Here is a 20,454-nt window from a genome sequence, read left to right as displayed (position 1 = left end):
TTGGTGTGTCAAACGTCTGAGACGTTTCCCCATTATGTGTAAACTTACACACTCTCGAATGCTTACTCTGACATCACACCGTCGGCCATGGATCGTGTTCAGTGGAGAGACTTCAGATCACACAGTCGACCATGGATCGTGTTCAGTGGAGACACTTCAGATCACAGAGTCTGCTTCGCCGCAATACGACGGTTACCTCCTAGCTCTGATTCACTGGAAGGCGCACAGTAGCTACTCGGCATGCATTCAGTCGTAGTGGAATAATATTCGGCACTACAGCCATTTTAAACAACATTACATTTGTGACACTCGATGTGTTGGTCGAACGTGCAATAAAATACTTCAGTTTTTGTCCTGATTGAGATATTAAGAGTGTGAAGTGAACCGGCACTTGAAATCTGACTCAGGCTTTTTGTGGTCGATGCTCTTTTCAAGTCGAGCAAACAGTTTTGAATTGTGTACAAATTTCACAACAGCGTACATGCTGCTACAGAGTGAGATATTCAATCTCCTTTTATTTTACTCACTATCTTTCCTATAAAACCCTTTGTGTAAGCGTTAACGAGTGAAGTGCATACACTCTTGTCTAGCAGTTACAATGAAGGTTTGATGCATGGTAAACGAAAAGTTTAAGACAATCTGTCTTTCTTAACACATTTATTTCTTCATCAGTTGAAAGGTACTAATAATTGCTTAAGATGTTTTAATTTATTTCAATTCTTTTTATTCTTCTTCTTTACCTTCAAGGATTTGGCCTCTCGACCAGTTCCGGCTCTGTCACGTCATCACTTGCGAGATCCTCCCAGGAGTCGTCGCCAGACAGGTCAGTAATCATCTACATCTGAATTCTTTACCATTAGTTGTACGCGCGCCTTCCACTTAATCTTACACTGACCACTGATGGCTATACGAAGAATGTTAAGAGACGCTATTGGTTATTGAGATTCTCAAATGATTCGCGGAAAAATGTGTGCCTTCGTGATGTCTCCTGAAACGCATCGAAATTACTGAGAATGGAGCAAACAACTGACTGAAGAAACTGGACAGCGGATTCAACACTTAACTAAGCAGATTAAAGTTTAGCAATAAAATACCTCCTACTAGAATTTATAGCCGAGTGCAGTCTTCACTGACAAGATAAACTACAGGCAGACAAAGGTAGTAATCAATGAATCCACAAATCAACAAAAAGGAATATAAAAATAGCCCCAAAATTTTTAAGACCTGAATTCGTGTGGGGAAAATCCTAACGTATTACAGGGAGAGCTGAAGACATGAGGTAGCAATACAGATAACAACAGCGGGTGCTTGCTGTTGCGAACGGACGTTTACGTGCGTGTCCCGAGGCGTACGAACCTCGATAGGGTTGAGGCCTTACAACTTCACGGATAGAGAAGTGTCGCATAAGGTTCAAAGAGTATCAGCTAAACTTGCTACATTTCCCTAAGATTCAGGGTGTGTATTAGAAAATTTCCTTTATGGGTATAGAAGTATAGTTGATGTTTTTAATCGTACTACGTAGAGCGAATACGTTTCGTGACATGAAATCGTAAAATGCACTCAATAATTCAACGCTATACCATTCCACTCATCATCAGTTACGTTATACAACTACGTACCGGCTGTCTTTCACGAAACGGCCAATGGGGGGGGGGGGGGGGGGGAACTTCATGAATTTCTGATATCGAGCTTCTTCGGATGCATGAAAATGTGGCAAATACGAGAGACTGCTCGAAAGGAATGCCTCCGAAAATTTTATGCAAAAACAATTAAAGACTTTTGAGTAAAACAAACGTTAGTAACATTCTAAATCTTTTTCGTCTTGTCTACATATTTATTAATCAACATAGTCACATTGGCGACGATCACAGTTCTCCCAATGAGAGACCAGTTTGTTGATACCGTCACTGTAAAATGTTTTACGTTGTTGACGGGGTCATAACCTCACATCTGCTTGCACTGCTTCGTCTTTCTCGAAATGAACTGCATATGAGTGGCGTTCAATATGTAATGCAACACATTTTCTGTCTCGGCCACTTTCGGTTGAAGAAAATGCGGAATTTGTTGTGGTCATCCTCGAATATTCCCGCTTCAGTCCATACAGTTGCATGAAGTTCTAATAGGTGGCGGCGCCATACGTAGCCTCCAAAATGGCGTCTGTAGCAGCAGTGCGTTCCGAGCAGATGTTTGTCATTGAGTATCTGCTATCGAAAAACCAGAGTGTCGCAGATATTTACAGGCGCTTGTAGAATACCTACGGAGACCTATCAGTGAACGAAAGCGTGGCGAGTCGTTGGGCGAGGCATCTGTCCATCGCAACAAGGTGGCACAAACCCGTCCGATCTCCGGCGTGCCGCTCGACCGCGTACAGCTGTGACTCCTGCGATGTTGGAACGTGAGGACACTCTCATTCGAGGTGATGGACGGATCACAGTCAAACACTTCGCTGCACTACTAGACCTCGATGACACATTCGTCCACCGGCTGGGGTGCTCGAAGCTGTGTGCCCTCTAAGTTCTTAGTCGCCTAACAGAAGACTGCAAAGAGCAACGAAGGACCATTTGTGCGGAGTTCATTGCGCGTTATGAGGGTGATTGTGGCAATTTTTTGTCGAACAGCATCACAGGCGATGAAACACGGGTTCACAACTTCGAACCGGGAACAAAACGGCACATAATCAATGTATACCGCTCCATACAAACACAAGCACCTAGTGGCATTGATAACCACAGATTCAACCGTCACAAATTACTAATGACAAACCACATCCATAGCGGCGTTAGTTAGCTACGTAACACAGGTGTTACCACGTAGTAATGCTGTGTCGTTCGAACAAGACACAGCCAGGGCAAAAGCATCACAGCGCAAAGATGCGAGCTGGTGCCAGTGCCATAGAGACTCGACAGTTGCGCGAGTGCCCCGGCGTCACGAGCGGGGCTAAGGACGAAGACATCGACTTCGCCTCGGCCAATTGCCTGCCGAGTGCAATCCTCTAATAACCGGACGACAACGGACAGAAACCTACTCGGAAGATAGAAGAGCAGCTCCAGAGCTGCTCTTCTATATTGGTTATAGATCATCACCCAGGGATGACTTAGACAGGGAACGTCGTTTAGTGAACTCTTAGAAGTCAACAGACACTTGTAAATTCCATTTGCTATGTACTGTGAAGTTTACCTATGATTATTTGCACTCAGCCATTGAGGGTCTTTTTGTGCTATAATTCAAGTAGAGTTGCAGAGTTCTTATTCGTCAAGACACGAAGATAAGTAAACCCTTTAACTCACTTGTTGGAGTGTTGTAGAACCTACGTTCACTTATACTGTTACCTCACACTGGGGCACAGCTGTGTAACAGTGGCAGGGAGTAATTGTCTTAGCGGTATGCTGCACCAGAAGCCGTTTCACCAACGCACAAACTCGGCCTACATCTACATCTACGTGATTTCTCTGCTATTCACAATAAAGTGCCTGGCAGAGGGTTCAATGAACCACCTTCAAGCTGTCTCTCTACCGTTCCACTCTCGAACAGCGCGCGGTTAAAACGACCACTTAAATTTTTCTGTGCGAGCCCTGATTTCTCTTATTTTATTGATGATCACTTCTCCCTATGTAGGTGGGTGCCAACAGAATGTTTTCGTAATCGGAGGAGAAACTGGTGATTGAAATTTCATGAGAAGATCCCGTCCCGAGGAAAAAAGGCCTTTGTTTAATGATTGCCACTCCAATTCTCGTATCATGTCTGTGACACTATCTCCCCTATTTCGCGATAGTACAAAACGAGCTGCCCTTCTTTGTACTTTTTCTATGTCATCCGTCAGTCCCACCTGATGCGGATTGCACACCTCACAGCAATACTCCAGAATAGGGCGGACAAGCGTGGTGTAAGAAGTCTCTTTAGTAGACCTGTTGCACCCTCTAAGTGTTACGCCAATGAATCGCAGTCTTTGGTTAGCTCTACCCACAACATTAGCTATGTGATCGTTACAATTGAGGGAATTTGTAATTGTAATCCCTAAGTATTTATCTGAATTTACAGCCTTCAGATATGTGTGACTTATCGCTTAATGGAATTTTAGCGGATTTCTTTTAGTACTCATCTGAATATCTTCACACTTTCTTTATTCAGGGCCAATTTCCACTCTTCGCACAATACCGATATCTTATCTAAATCATTGTGCAATTCGTTTTGGTCATCTGATGACTTTACAAGACGGTAAATGAGAGCATAATCTGCAAACAATCTAAGACGGCTACTGAGATTGTCTCGTAAGTTGTTAATGTAGATCAGGAACAGTAGAGGGCCTATAGCACTTCCTTGGGGAACGCCGGATATTATGTCTGTTTTACTAGATGACTTTCCGTCTATTACTACGCTTAGCTGACCAACAGTGGCAACTCGGCCTCCACAGCTGTAGCGACGAGGCTTTTACAAAATTGAAGACGAGGGTTTACAAAAACAATGGTTACTATGTGTTAATAAATACCTTAGCGGCCGCTCACTGAGTTACTCTCGTGTTATTCTTAAGCTAGAGCGCTCATTCTATTTCATTAGTTTTAGTGACAATAGCGTCACTTACAACTAAGGCAGCAACTATGGGGCGATAACCCACTTGCGCTAAAGGCACAAGCTGTTGCTTAATCTAGCTTTTCAGCTTACACCGTGGACTTAGCTCCTTTATAATTAGGCACTAGCCTAACCGACATTGACAGAAGACAAGCAAACGGCGGAGGCCTTGCTAGCAGGCAACGCACTAACGCTGATCCATCAGCGGTATAATCAGAACCGCTGTCGCTGTAGGATGTTACTATTAACAGTTCAAGATAGCCACCGAGCAAGCGGATGGACCGCGATAACCATCGTAAATTGTTCCCGAAAACCAATCTTCTGCAGATTAAAACTGTGTGCTCGAACTTAGGACTTTTACCTTTCTTGGGCAAGTGCTCTATCGACTGATCTACTCAAGCACGGCTCACGACGCGTCCTCACAGCTCTACTTCCTACAGTATCTCATCTCATATCTTCTTGGCTAAGCCACGTCTCCGCAATACCCTTTGTTCCAGGAGTGTTAGTCTTGCACGTTTCCCAGAAGAACTTTTAAGGTAGGAGATGAGGTAGTGGTGGAATTAGAACTATGATAACGGGTCGTGAGTCCTGCTTGGGTAGCTCAGCCGTTAGAGCACTTGTCAGCGAAAGGCAAGGCTTCCGATTTCGAGTCTCGGTCCGGCACACAGTTTTAATCTACAGCTTCGTAGGCCACACATCATTGCACTATTCACACAGGGACACGTCCGACCGAGTGACATCCTAAACAACAGTGCTACAGACTGACTTCAGTAAGCCAACCACATTCAACTGTAGTTGCTTAAGGTTCCACGAAGTACACAAACGAAAGATGTTGGTCATTGTGTCGTAAATGACGTGCAAAATTCATTTCCCCCATCAATAAGCTCGCTACGCGAATGATTCAATATCTGGTACTGAAAAAAAGTACAGGATTTTAATCAGATTACACACCCTAAAATATCTTCATAAACAACTGTTAGTACTCAATACCAGAAAAACTCCAGGTAACTTATTATCCCCTCGGTTTGTGTGCGAGAGGAAACACACAAGGTAATTGTTCGGAATAACGACTCATGTTGCGGAAATGTTGCAAAGCCAGCCAGAACTAATTTCCCAAGACGTGATGCTATAATCGACCAGAAACACATACGCTCACCCAACTCACTACTAGATTACTGTAAGGTCAGCTTGTCGATGCCTGCAGCAGGAAGCAAATGCAAAACCACAGCTGGTTGAATGACTGACCAAGCCATCTGACAGCTAGATCTCCTATCACTGCAGTGCAATATTATGCAGTTCAAAAATGGTTCAAATGGCTCTGAGCACTATGGGACTTAACATCTGAGGTCATCAGTCCCCTAGAACTTAGAACTACTTAAACCTAACTAACCTAAGGACATGACACACATCCATGCCCAAGGCAGGATTCGAACCTGCGACCGTAGCGGTCGCTCGGTTCCAGACTGAAGCGCCTAGAACCGCTCGTCCACACCGGCCGGCGATATATTATGCAGTGAACCTACTGAAAAAATTTTAGTATCCCATCGTAGTAGAACTGTTACGCTGTGAGCAATCGGTGGTCTGGTGTGGACGGGTGTATGGCAGTGTGTTACTATCTTAAGAACGTACAGACCGCTGTGCAAAAGTAACTGGTGGCGAGTGACAGCCGCAGCAGCGGTGGGCGGCGCGTACAGTGCAGCCCCTGTGCCCGCCGCGGCTGGTATCGACTGCCGGCTAAGCGGCACGCTGCGTGGGCGTCAAGGGCGGCCGGCCGGCGCCTCGGGAACCCCTACACAGTGAGGCGTAGCGCCTTCGCATCGCTCCTGTCACTTGTTAGGATGATATCGCTATAGGCATGAGTCATCGACAGATGTCACCAGCATTCATGGACCTGAGTTAGAGAGCTGCACGTAGTTGTACTAGTAGGCGGCAGAGGTCAGCAGTTGACGGACAGTGCTATCAGTCGTAGTCAAAACAATGTTGTGAAGTTATGTTTGATTAATATTTAATGTATTTTCATAATTATAATTGTTTTATATGTGTAGTAATTGGCAGTGAGAGTGTTGTATGACTCAAGAAGAACAGAAGTAAATGAAAATTGCTTTGTTTATTCACGAAGTTCAAAATGGCTCAAATGGCTCTGAGCACTATGCGACTTTACTTCTGAGGTCATCACTCGCCTAGAACTTAGAACTAATTAAACCTAATTAACCTAAGGACTTGACACAAATCCATGCCCGAGGCAGGATTCGAACCTGCGACCGTAGCGGTCGCTCGGCTCCAGACTGTAGCGCCTAGAACCGCACGGCCACTCCGGCCGGCTATTCACGAAGTACCAGTTAAACTATACAGGGGGTTTACTATAATTAAATGTGCAGTCAGTTTATGATACTAATAAATCGTGGGTAGAACACAAATTAATCGGTAATTTCAGAAGGAGTAATTTTATATTTGATACTTTTCTAAATTTATTTATTTAGCAATTTTCATAGAAAGAAATGTTTTAGTATGATTGGTCATTGAAGTAAAGCGCGGGTTAGCGCGGGATAATACTGCAACCTGATTTGCTGTTTGTGATATTAGCCAATCAGAAAAATGCAGGCTCGCGCCAATCTATGCTGGGAACAAGGCCTTTGGCGTGATATAGGAGGTCAGGGCTGAGTGTTCGAACTAGTAACATCTCACTGAAATCGTGGAAAAATGCTAATTACGAGTTCGCGAAGTAGAACAAAGTGTATTTAAGTGAACGGTATAGTGGAAGTCGTGTGGAATTTCGGACGGAATATCAAAATTATTGCTTTTGACTGTTAGTTAAAACCGCGTGGCGTGTTGTGCGATCTAAGACTGGAACAGGTATTACGTGTAGAGCAGAGTGCACAACATTTGAGCGAGCATTTTCATAACTAAACGATCCGGTGAACTCTATTAACTTCGGTAACTGGTTAAATACCATAAACTGGCTACGAGTGTGATTGTGGTGTGCGTGTAAACTTTACTTAGTACGGACTTGGCAGTATTAACTGTGATCCTTATCGTAAAAATACACCTGAAAATTTACATTGCCAAGTTTATTTCAGTAGGTAGCCACATCCCGTTTACCGGACAATTCTATGTATGCTGCGACCTGAAGTAGACAGTAGTGGTCTAGTATTTTCTACTACAGCTTTTAGCTAGACAAATGAACGTTGCTGGACACTGGCAGGGCGGTAAAAAGTAGCGTGCGACGCCGCAACAGTGCAGCCAACGCCCGTCCCGTTCATTGTCCACCGACGCGTGAAATAAAGTCATTGATAACGATTCACGTTTATAGCGGTGGTGTTTACCTAAAATATGCCTATTTATCAGTAAGGGGCGATCAAAACGTTTCCGTTCTAAGCCCATACAGTCGAGAATCGGTACGTAAATCAGGCAAAATCACCGTGAGCACTGAGGCAATCATCCCACAGACGCACCAAGTGCTAGATACCCGTTTGGCAAAACACCTTCGTCTGCTGCGAAAAAGATGACCGTCCAACAGGAATCCTCTCCTTCAAGGCTTTTTCAAGAAACCCAAGGAGTGATAATAGCATGGGAAGAAATCAGGACTATATGGCTGATGCTGATGCTGTAGTGTCACTTGAGCTGGCGTAACCTCTGCGTTCCGACATTTGCGGTATGGGGACGTGCGTTATCATGAAGCACGAGCGCCACTTGGCGCACCATTCTGCAAAGGTGCTTTTCGATCAATATGCTTGCTCATAGATATTCTTCATTCTCCAATGGATGTCTACTGGTGTTTCTCATTCAGTAGGCAAGAAAAGAATAACAACACGTTGGTCGTGTTTGGATGCACTTGGGAATAACGTCGCCATAGTTCACGTTTCCGCATTTACGACGTAAAGATACGAATGCCACATTAATCCTTTGTCTACATGTCGGTGCGTACACACCCACATCGGAGTCACGCTACTTTGCATATACACTACAGCAAGGCCACCAAACGGAAGCTTTTTGATCGCCGCTTAATACATCGACATACTGGGATATCACAGGCTCTAACTTTTGTTTCTGGGAGTAGCTTGTTATGTATACAGTGTCTATAATTAAAGTTTCAAAACGCTGCTCACAATGATATCAAATTTTATCAGCACATTATCGACGCAGGGGGAAACGACATGGAACCAAAAAAAATTATTTAATGAAAATTTTACCAATAGATGGTGCTGTAACAGTCTTTACTTCAAGGGGTTCGACTAAAACTAGCAAATGGTGCAAATGACTCTAAGCACTGTGGGACTTAACATTTGAGGTCATCAGTCCCTTGATCTACATCTACATGGATTCTCTGCAAATCACATTCAAGTGCCTGGCAGAGGGTTTATCGAACCACCTTCACAATTTATCAGTAAACTCTTCCGGGCTAAGTTGCCGTGGTCGATCTGTAGAACTTCTTCTCCCTGACGTTTCGTTCTCAACTACAGAGAACATCTTCGGAGGTGAGTCGTCACCTCGGAAGATGTTCTCCGTAGTTGAGAACGAAACGTCAGGGAGAAGAAGTTCTACAGATCGACCACGGCAACTTAGCCCGGAAGAGTTTACTGATAAAGACGCCGGCCGTGAAAGCCTACATGGAATGATTCACCTTCACAATTCTCTATTATTCCAATCTCGTATAGCGCGCGGAAAGAGTGAACACCTACATCTTTCCTACGAGTTCTGATTTCCTATATCTTATCGTGGTGATCGTTCCTCCCTATGTAGGTCGGTGTCAACAAAATATTTTCACATTCGGAGGAGAAAGTTGGGGATTGGAATTTCGTGAGAAGATTCCGTCGCAACGGAAAACGCCTTTATTTTAATGATTTCCAGCCCAAATCCTGTGTCATATCTGTGACACTCTCTACCATATTTCGCGATAATACAAAACATGCTGCCTTTCTTTGAACTTTTTCGATGTACTCCGTCAGTCCTATCTGGTAAGGATCCCACACCACGCAGCAGTATTCTAAAAGAGGAAGGACAAGCATAGTGTAGGCAGTCTCGTCAGTAGGTCTGTTACATTTTCTAAGTGTCCTGCCAATAAAACGCAGCCCTTGGTTAGCGTTCCCCACAACATTTTCTATGTGTTCTTTCCAATTTAAGTTGTTCGTAATTGTAATACCTAGGTATTTAGTTGAATTTACGGCTTTTAGATTAGACTGATTTATCGTGTAACCGAAGTTTGAGTTCCTTTTAGCACTCATGTGGATGACCTCATACTATTCGTTATTATGGGTCAACTGCCACTTTTCGCACCATTCAGATATTTTTTCTAAATCGTTTTGCCGTTTCTTTTGATCTTCTGATGACTTTATTAGTCGATAAACGACAGCGTCCCTTAGATTTAGAACTACTTGAACCTAATTAACCTAAGGACATCAGACACATCTATGCCCGAGGCAAGATTAGAACCTGCGACCGTAGCAGCAGCGCTGTTCCGGACTGAAGCGCCTAGAACCGCTCGGCCACAGCGGCCGGCATAATACTTACAGATGAATCGCAATACGATGGCTATGGTTTCAGTTGCACGTTACACCATCCGTACTATTCAATATGATTGACTGCGCAAGTTCGACAGTCAATAGTTGTGGCGTTGGTACTTTGGCAAGTCCATCCATCGCGGCAAGGTCGTACCCCATCGGATGGGAAAAATCGGTTATTAACTGTCCTGAGGCCAAAAACCACATAAAAAAATAAAATGACATCAGTTTTTATTTGTCCTTGGGCCAAAAACCGCATGAAAAGAAAACATCAGTTTCTTTATATGTAAATTGAAGGTGGAGGAGGAAGGAAAGGAAAGGGATGTCAGCTGCACAGGGACATTACGGGGAATCAGCGGCGACGAGTGAAAATTTAGACCCGATCGGGATTCGAACCTGGGATCTCCTGCTTACTAGGAAGATACGTTAACCACTGCGCCATCCGGGACAGTGTTACCGCTACTACTCGGACTATCTCGGCAAGCTTCACGTCCGATCCACATACCCACCGAGCGTCACCTACCTGCAGTCTCTGTCCATTTCCTCTATGCTCGCTACTCTGAGACTCCCGCAGGAGGGCGGTCGTACTTGCACATCCGCACTGAAGAAGGTGCATCCATTGCCCATCTAGGCGAGCCGGTTGCGTGGTGTCCGTTCTTTCGGAAAGAACAGACAGCACGAATTCATATAATTAATTTGGCTAGATGAGCAATGGGTTCACCTTCTTCAATGCGGATGTACAAGTACGACCGACCTCCTGCGGGAGTCTCAGAGTAGCGAGCATGGAGGAAATGGACAGCGGCTGCGAATAGGTGGCGCTCGGTGGGAATGTGGGTCGGCGGTGAGTTGCGATAACAACGTGTCCCGGAAGGCCCAGTGGTTAACGGACCTGCCTCACAAGCAGGAGATTTCGGGTTCACTTCCCGGTCCAGTACACATTTTCACACGTCGCCGCTGAATCTGTGCAATGCCCCGATGCAGTTGACATCAGTAATCCCTCTCCTTTTCTTTCTTTTCCTCCCCCCCCCCCGCCCCCCCCCCCCCCACACACACACACACACACACCACACCAAATCCATTCGCATTCGTATAACATCAGTGTCTAATTGTCGTGAAACTGGCGCAAGGCATATTCAATATGCTATGCCACAAGCTGAAATCGAGATACAGCACGTTCTCGAGGGTCATGTTCAGAATGCGTTACGCAGAGCGTGCCTCCAGTTAATCTACGTTCGTAACTGGAGCACTGAACACATCTTTCAGATAACCCCGCAGCCAGAAACCACACAGATTAGCATGAGGTGATACGGACGACCAGGCTGTAGGGAAATGCTGATAATTCTAGAATTTTCGAAATGCGTCTGCAGCAGCCGCTTCACTGGCTGAACGATGTGCGGAGGAGCGCCATCTTGCATAAAAATGACCCAACACACGCATCCACGCTGTTGAAGGATTGAAATGACGGTGCTCAAGAGACTCCCATAGCTTTTAGCAGTGTCGGAACAGGTAAAAGGATCTGCAGGGTTCATCTCCTCGGAAAAATACGGTCCTATGAAAAACGATGCCGACAACCAGCACCACAGTGTCACCTCTGAAGAATGAAGTGTACCTGTTGTGCGAGTCGATTTTCTGTCACCCTTATTCTGGAGTTCCGCGTATTGATATGTCCTTGGAGATGGAAATAGGCTTCGTCTGTCCACAGAATGTTCCATGGCCACTTATTCTGCACTTCCAAGTGAGTAAGCAATTCCAGATCGAACTTGGTGTTCCTCACAAGTCAGCTCCTGATCATGGGTGATTTTGTATGGATAGCAGTGCAGTATGTTTCGTATGTTTCTAAGCAACGTGCTCATAGGCGTGTCAAACTTTCGGGCAGTTCCTACTGAAGTGCATGTTTGCACACAACTGCTCGATCCCTTCTGCAATGCTGTGGCCACATCTTCGACAGATGTCGGATCAACTGCTTTCCTCCCTCTGCCACACTGCAATTCACAAGAACCTGTGTTTTCGAATTTTGTAGTAGTTCTCTCCGGACCCTTAGCAAACGTCGGACCAGATCCTTTTTTTTTTTCATACCCTTGAGAGTCCGGGACAGACACACTAGGCGTCACTGATTAAGTTGAGGAACAGCCGTGTGCCGCATATCTATTGGTGTGCAGACTCTGACGCTTACAGCGTCTTCTATTGACTAAATTTTTTCGTTCCATCACGTTTGCCCTAGCGTCAATAAATACTGTTGAAAGTTGTCATTCTGAGCAGTGGTTCTCTTTCTACAGCGTTTTGAACCTGGAACGAATTGTGGACACTCCGTGTAAGAGCTTGTCCGCAGGGAGCGAGCGACACGTTCGGGAAGAGAGGAAACGTTTGCTCGGGTATCTGCACGTAGGATACGCGATTCACGTGACCGATAATGGCTGAGGGAGGTGCGTATGTCTCATTAGCGGCGAGCTGGTCGCACTTAGCGTAAACATTTGAACGTGGCGTAGTGTTAGCGGAAGGTGTATGTTTACTATTTACTCACTTATTACATTATTATCCTTTACCTATAATTTAAACACAGGCTGTACTCATACTTATCCAAATTATTACTATTAACAGGATTTTTTCCCTGTACATCGGCAACTAATTGTACAACATTCTTAGTTACATCCAACAGAATACCACTTCCCATCACCAATCTAAGTCTACAATAAAAACTACACCTACTACAAAATCTAATTATGCCTACTACTGTTATAAAACGCGTATAAGTTCTTGTCTGCCGCATTCCAGTGTGCACTGCATTGCTTCCCGTTCCATAGACGTGCCCCACCCATTCCTTGGACACTCCGGAGGGCTTTGTGTTGTTATCTGTATGTTACGTTGTCTATCTGTCGGCTCCCTGGTTGCAGGGGACAACTCACTGATCCGAGGGAGCACCGTCGCTACCTGTGAGAAGTGTAGCCATACATCGGCCCAAGTCATCCCTGTTTTAGTTCGTCGAGTGCCGAGACACGGAACACGGTTGCGTTTCCATTCTGGCGTTGTTGCGATCGCCGTGCATGCGAAGTAGTCTCTTCGTCTGCCACAACTGTTGACCTCAGCTGTCTTCGCTGCGTTGCCCATCGATCTTCTGTCACAACATTCTGCAGTGCAGCAGACGGGGGTTGACTTACAAGGAACCCGCTACCCAAACTTTTTTTGAAATATCGTTGGCAATACTGTCCAGGATCTACCATTCTGTCTCGCAACACTGTATCTCGTTGATATCGCGTCGTCCCTGCCGATACAGTTCCTGCCGATTAATATCAGCATCGTCGGGGTACAGTGGACATCACCAGATAGTGTGTTCACCACGGGCACATTCTTCGACCAGTTTGAGGCCAGTAGGTGGTGTATGGCCCGTTACTTTTCAAGAAGTGTTTCAGGTCTGTTGACGGATTCAGGTGCCTCATTCCCCGTCTCTGTTTTATATTCGGGAAGAAACCATAGGCGCGCCTTACTGTTTGGCCATCATCCCATCACTTCTTCCGCAGACAGTGCATCTGAATGCGAATTTGCTGCCAGGTTGTAGCCCTTATTCCTATCACATTTTGCACTCCATGAGGACGATTTTTCTGTAGCCGATACACTGCCTTTATTTTTTTTCGTGTCTGGAGATGGAGCAAACGTATTCCAAGAATTACTTGCAACGCCTCAACTGACACTATACCAAAAAATTTTGTTACTCGAAGTAGTATTCCGCGTTGCACCCTGTTAACTACCCGTGCTGTGCACCCAAGCACTCGCACAGCATCCCATGATCGCGGTTACAATAGCGCTACGTTATTATTTGCGTTTGTAGTGTACAATCGGAAGTGGCTAGGCTAATTATTTTCTCCATCATATTCTGCCTGCCTTGCTCATTTCTTCGATATATGCACTGTAATTTTGTCACTCATCCAGAAGACGTATCTGGTGGCTGATTTTATCTTTATGGATCCGTTGCTTGATCTCATAATACGATCTACTGAAAGATTCCCCTTTAACAACATGTATGTGGTCTTTCAGGCTCAACAGAAAATTTAATTCTCTGGAATAGCTGATGTTCCTGTTGAAGGACTATGTTAGAGCCATCTTCCATGTTCCTTCCGGAACTTCTCTTCACAAGGATTATCAGGACGTCGGCGTATCCCATTACTCCAACAACCGCTTTTCTATACTGCAGTTTTCGCAGTACCGTGTCGAGTACCAGATCCCACAAGATAGCCTGCCTTTCGAAATCTCTTCTGTAAGGGCCTTTCCAAAGCAAGACAGAGTTGCTTCCCTATTTTGAAAATAGTTCTTAAAACATTTGTATAACGCTCGTGGGCAGTTAAAATCCCTCAGGTCGGCAAAAAGTGCTGGTCACCCTAAGTGATCTAAAGCGCCATGGATATCCACCTTCATGGTTACAACATATTTATGCGGAACGAGCCGTAAAACTGTTAAGACGCAGACTTCAGCGTTGTTAGTGCATAGTACCTGCACGAGATTTCAGCACTTTCTCAGATCTTCCAACCGTCAACATTTTAGAACAGATTTGCAACGTCGAATAAGTGGGTGTTTTAACTTGGAGACTTAATTTCGTCTCTGTCATTTGATGGGTGTGCCCACTCACAACTGTTTCACTGTACAGTATTACAAACAATTCATAGTCGATGAGACTGAAGCACCTCATACGAGGATTCGTGCTAAGACCTACATAGCAGTATTCTAATAATACGAGGGCGTCCTGAAAAGGTAATTCCTCCAAATTTTTACGCGAAAACTCATAAAGCTTTTTAAAGAACAAACGCTGCTAACATTTAACATTTTTATTCTCCATGTCTACATATTTGCAACCCTCTGTCGCTACAGTATTCCGATTCGTAGCGCGTAACACGGCGTTGCACGAATTAACTATGAGAAACAGAGTGCTGTAATAGACTTTTGAATACGATGACCCGCCTTGTCACGGTCCGCGCGACTCTCCCTCGGGCATGGGTGTGTGTGTGTGTGTGTGTGTGTGTGTGTGTGTGTGTGTTGTCCTTAGCGTAAGTTAGTTTAACTTAGATTAAGTAGTGTGTAAGCTTAGGGACCGATGACCTCAGCAGTTTGATCCCATAAGAGCTTAGCACAAATTCGATGAATTCGTCCACACTTGGAACACCCTTTCCTTCAGCATGAGAGTACCAGACCACGTAAGAGCTGCGACATCGGCAACATTCCGACGCCTTGGGTTCGCTGTCATTGCTCATCGTTCATACATTCCCCGAAATGTCCCCATCGGATTTTCATCTGTTTCCAAAACTGAAAGAACGTCTTCCAGGACTTCACTTTGATAGTGATGAAGCGGCGGAAGCAGAGCTGAGGTTGGCTACATCAAAAAAAGTCAAACTTCAGTGACGGTATTAGCAAACTGGTCTCTCGTTGGCAGAAAGGTGTTCGTCGCAGGGTGACTGTGTTGAGAAATCAATATGTAAAAATCAGGAATGAAGATGTAGATTGTTAACAAAGTTTGTTGGATGTAAGGTCCGCCAGTTCCCAAACATATTTCAGCACCACTGTGCCACCATCAGTGGGTTTCTGTTTTATTTAATCTTTACACTCGGTTTGCATGGTGGCACAGTGGTCCTGAAAAGTGTCTAGGTACTTGGAAAAAGACGATGTTTTGCATAACTGGCGGACCTTACATCCAACAATTTTTAATGCGAACACGGTAAACACAAGGAGCTGCAAATCCAAATGCTGAATTAACAAAGTTTGTTTTATTTAAAAAGCTTTAAGAATTTTCACGTAAGAAATTCTGAGGCTACTTTTCCTCGCGCCCCTGTATATACTCCGCAAACAACTCCGGAGAGAATGGCAGAGGGTGCTGATCATTACGCCACATGTTAAAGTTTTTCCACTTAATTTAAGCATGGAGCACAGGAAGGGTGATACCTTAAATGCCTCTGTGCTTGCTATTATTAGTCTAATACTGTTTAGAAGGACCCTATTTCGTAAGCAGGCTGTCGCAGGGTAGTTCGAACCTACGAGTATTTTAAAGCGTCTTCCAGTTCAGGTTTTCAGCATTTACATCACACTCTCTCGTGGGTTAGAAAAGCCTGTAACCATTCGTGCTACTATTCTTAGAATACTCTCTGCATCCCCTGTTAGTCCTATTTGACTGCGGTATCCCAGCATCCTATTTGACTGCGGTATCCCAGCATCCTATAAACAGGAGTCTGCCGTCTGCCTTACCTATAATAGAGCCTATGAAACCATCCCATATCACATTCCTACAAATTTTTACTGCCTGGGTCCGCAGCTCGTGGTCGTGCAGTAGCGTTCTCTCTTCCCGCGCCCGGGTTCCCGGGTTCGATTCCCGGCGGGGCCAGGGATTTTCTCTGCCTCGGATGACTGGGTGTTGTGTGATGTCCTTAGGTTAGTTAGGTTTAAGTAGTTTTAGGTTCTAGGGTACTGATGACCATAGATGTTAAGTCCCATAGTGCTCAGAGCCATTTGAACCATTTTTTACTGCCTGGTGTTTACATAAGTTAACTGATTACAACTGCGGCTCAGTGATATATCGAAGGGTTACTATTTTCTGCGCTTTATAAAGTGTACAGTTTTACACCTGAGTACACTAAAAATGAGTTGCCAATCTTTGCACCACTTTTGAATCTTATCAAGATCTGACTGAACATTTGTGCGGATTTTACATTCAATGAATCATTACAGGTAACTGTATCATCTGCAAAGCTTCTGACTTTACTATTAATATTCTCTGTTTGTCCATTAATAAACGACAGGAACGCTAAGGCTCCCGATACACTTTTCTGGAGCACGCCCGAGATTACTTCTGCGTCTATGTCTCTTCACCCACGATATCATACTGTTCCTCCTACCTATAAGTCTTTAATCCAGTGGCAAGTTTTCTTTGATACTTACAATCATCGTACTTTTGGTAATAAACTACTGGACATAGGTTTTTGTTCTAGAGCTATACGTATGTCAAGTTTAAAGAGGGGCGAGTTCGGATGCAAATTCTTTATAGTGTCTGGTAGGAATTCCATTAGGCCCTGGAGGTTCGTTCAATTTTAGCGATTTCAGATGTTTATAAATGTTTCTGAACAATAGTATCTGTACTGCTCATCCTTCCCAGCGGTCGAATTTTCACTTGGTCAGTACTTCACTATCTTCTTTTGTAAAAGAATATTTGAAAACTCAATTCACCAATTCTGCTTTTCCTCTACTACGCACAGTTTCGGTTCCTTTGTCACCTAGAAACGTATAGACACTTAACTTTCATGCCAATTCTGAGACTTTTACAGAACTTCCCTTCTCCCGGTAGTTACGAACTTCTGATTAACCTGTTAAGTAATTTTGCTGAGCTGTTTAAAACATAAATAGCATTATAGACGTACCGGAGCGGTGTTGTTCCACGCCTGCTTCCAACCCGCGGCCCGCTCCCGAAACCGGAAGTTTCGTCATGTTCGGTCCAGAGGTGGACTGTTCAGATACGAGTAGTCAAAGAACACTGCGTCATCCACTTGGTCTGATAGGAGAAGGTGAGAGTTGCACGAACATTGTATGCACCGACGTCCTGAACTAATACCCGGCTCTCTCAGTGTAAACTGAGGACATTTGAGACATGTTCGTATACATCTACACGACTGCTCTGCTATTCACACTTCAGAGGTTGACAGAGGGTCCATCAAACCACCTAGTGACTATTTCTCTGCTGTTCTACTCTCGAATAGCGCACAGCAAAACAGAATACTTAAATCTTATCGTGAGTGCTCTGATTCCATTCACTTTCTTACGATGATCATTTCTCTCTAAGTAGGACAATATTATGAAAATGGAAGAGGATGTAGATGAAGATGAAATGGGAGATTCGATACTGCGTGAAGAATTTGACATAGCACTGAAAGACCTTAGTCGAAACAAGGCCCCGGGAGTAGACAACATTCCATTAGAACTACTCACGGCCTTGGGAGAGCCAGTCCTGACAATACTCTACCATCTGGTGAGCAAGATCTATGAGACAGGAGAAATACGCTCACACTTCAAGAAGAATATAATAATTCCAGTCCCAAAGAAAGCAGGTGTTGACAGATGTGAAAATTACTGAACTAACAGTTTAATAAGTCACAGCTGCAAATTACTAACGCGAATTCTTTACAGACGAATGGAGAAACTGGTAGAAGCCGACCTCGTGGAAGATCAGTTTCGATTCCGTAGAAATTTTGTAACACGTGAGGCAATACTGACCTTGCGACTTATCTTAGAAGAAAGATTAAGGAAAGGCAAACCTACGTTTATAGCATTTGTAGACTTAAAGAAAGCTTTTGACAATGTTGACTGAAATACTCTTTTTTAAATTCTAAAGGTGGCAGGGGTAAAATACAGGGAGCGAAAGGATATTTACAATTTGTACAGAGAGCAGATGGCAGTTATAAAAGTCGAGGGGCATGAAAGGGAAGCAATGGTTGGAAAGGGTTCAAATGGTTCAAATGGCTCTGAGCACTATGGGACTTAACTTCTGAGGTCATCTGTCCCCTAGAACTTAGAACTACTTAAACCTAACTAACCTAAGGACATCACACACACATCCATGCCCGAGGCAGGATTCGAGCCTGCGACCGTAGAGGTCGCGCGGTTCCAGACTGTAGCGCCTAGAACCGCTCGGACACTCTGGCCGGCGGTTGGTAAAGGGAGTGAGGCAGGGTTGTAGCCTCTCCCCGATGTTATTCAATCTCTCTATTGAGCAAGCAGTAAAAGAAACAGAAGAAAAATCGGAGTAGGTATTAAAATCCATGGAGAAGAAATAAAAACTTTGAGGTTCGTCGATGACATTGTAATTCTGTCAGAGACAGCAAAGGACTTGGAAGAGCAGTTGAACGGAATGGACACTGTGTTGAAAGGAGGATATAAGATGAACATCAACAAAAGCAAAACGAGGATAATGCATTGTAGTCGAATTGAGTCGGGTGATGCTGAGGGAATTAGATTAGGAAATGACACACTTAAAGTAGTAAAGGAGTTTTGCTATTTGGGGAGCAAAATAACTGATGATGGTCGAAGTAGAGAGGATATGAAATGTAGACTGTTATGGCAAGGAAAGCGTTTCTGAAGAAGAGAAATTTGTTAACATCGAGTATAGATTTAAGTGTCGGGAAGGGCATTGGAGGGCAGCGAGGAGGTTAAAAATCGTAGAGGGAGACCAAGAGGTGAATACACCGAGGATACTCAGAAGGATGTGGGTTGCAGTAAGTACTGGGAGATGAAGAAGCTTGCACAGGATAGAGTAGCATGGAGAGCTGCATCAAACCAGTCTCAGGACTGAAGACCACAACAACAACACCAGGTGGGCGTCAGCAGAATATTTTCAACTTCGGAGGAGAAAGCTGGTGACTAAAATTTCATGAAAAGATCTCGCCACAATGAAAAATGCGTTTGTTTTAATGACTACCACCCCAACTCGCGTTGATCCGGCCACAGGAAAGACCAGCAAAAAGAAGAAGAGAAAAGAGGGGGACAGAGCGAGCTAAAAGAAAAATCGTCCATGTATTTATTCAACAAGTAATAAACATCACCTCCTCTCACTTCGTTTAATCCGGAAGGCTAATGGCTATTAGGATCAAACAACAACGAGAAAATGAAACTAGCACAGCTGAAAAGCAAACAGTACTCCTTTCTGAACCGATAACGCACTCAGCGTCCTTATTTCGTGTGACGACATACAGTACAATGCAACAATGAGGCATGTGACGCAATAGCGCGCGTAAACGGTGACTCCGTATCGCTGAACGAGCGTTCAGGCCCGGCCAGGAGGCGTGGCTATCACAGAAACCAGTACACCCACTGGTCTCGGAAATAACGCTTCCGAAAGAAATCGTGAGACAACGCAACAAAATGGGGACAGAGACGAAGCCGTTTAGCTGCATGTAAAGACTGCTTGGGCTTCATGGGGCCAAATTCAAGAGTAGGGAAGAGGAGGGATGGGTGAAGAAGGGATTTGGGGGGGGGGGGGGTGAAGTCTAGCAGAGGCATCCCTGACTGAGTTTAACAAAACAGAACCCTGCTTGAAGCCAAAAAGTCCCTCTGAACAAAGATGCCGACTGTGAAAATGAGAGCAAGTTGGAGTATTGCCTTACAAACGTTGAATTAATCGAAGCTGAAAATTTGTCATGACTGAGGGAAGTAGAATGAGGCATGGCATCCTTTGGTGAGCCACAGGCAAACTTACTTAAGCTCGTGAGCCACCTCGTCACGTGACGCGACAGCAGCGCTCCTAGCGCATAAAGTCAAAATTATAGCGTATGTGTTATTTATGTTTATGAGGTAACGCATCGCTATGAATTACGCCCGTTCCTCGACACCCAACAACAACAAAAGATGGCCCAGAACTCATGTTTTTGAT

At 44.5% G+C, this 20,454-nt stretch overlaps 1 protein-coding gene across 1 annotated transcript in view; it reads left to right on the top strand.

Moving 5' to 3' along the window:
- Positions 1-20,454, top strand: part of LOC124788048 (sodium/iodide cotransporter) — a 333,961-nt gene that overhangs the window by 51,289 nt on the left and 262,218 nt on the right. The window contains exon 2 of the mRNA XM_047255115.1: positions 748-823. The gene's annotated coding sequence lies outside the window, so the exon portion shown is untranslated. The remainder of the gene's footprint in view (positions 1-747; positions 824-20,454) is intronic.

The sequence above is a fragment of the Schistocerca piceifrons genome, chromosome 3, assembly GCF_021461385.2.
Source record: "Schistocerca piceifrons isolate TAMUIC-IGC-003096 chromosome 3, iqSchPice1.1, whole genome shotgun sequence".
In the NCBI taxonomy this organism is placed as follows: domain Eukaryota; kingdom Metazoa; phylum Arthropoda; class Insecta; order Orthoptera; family Acrididae; genus Schistocerca; species Schistocerca piceifrons.
This window is presented reverse-complemented; position numbering and strand designations above follow the sequence as displayed.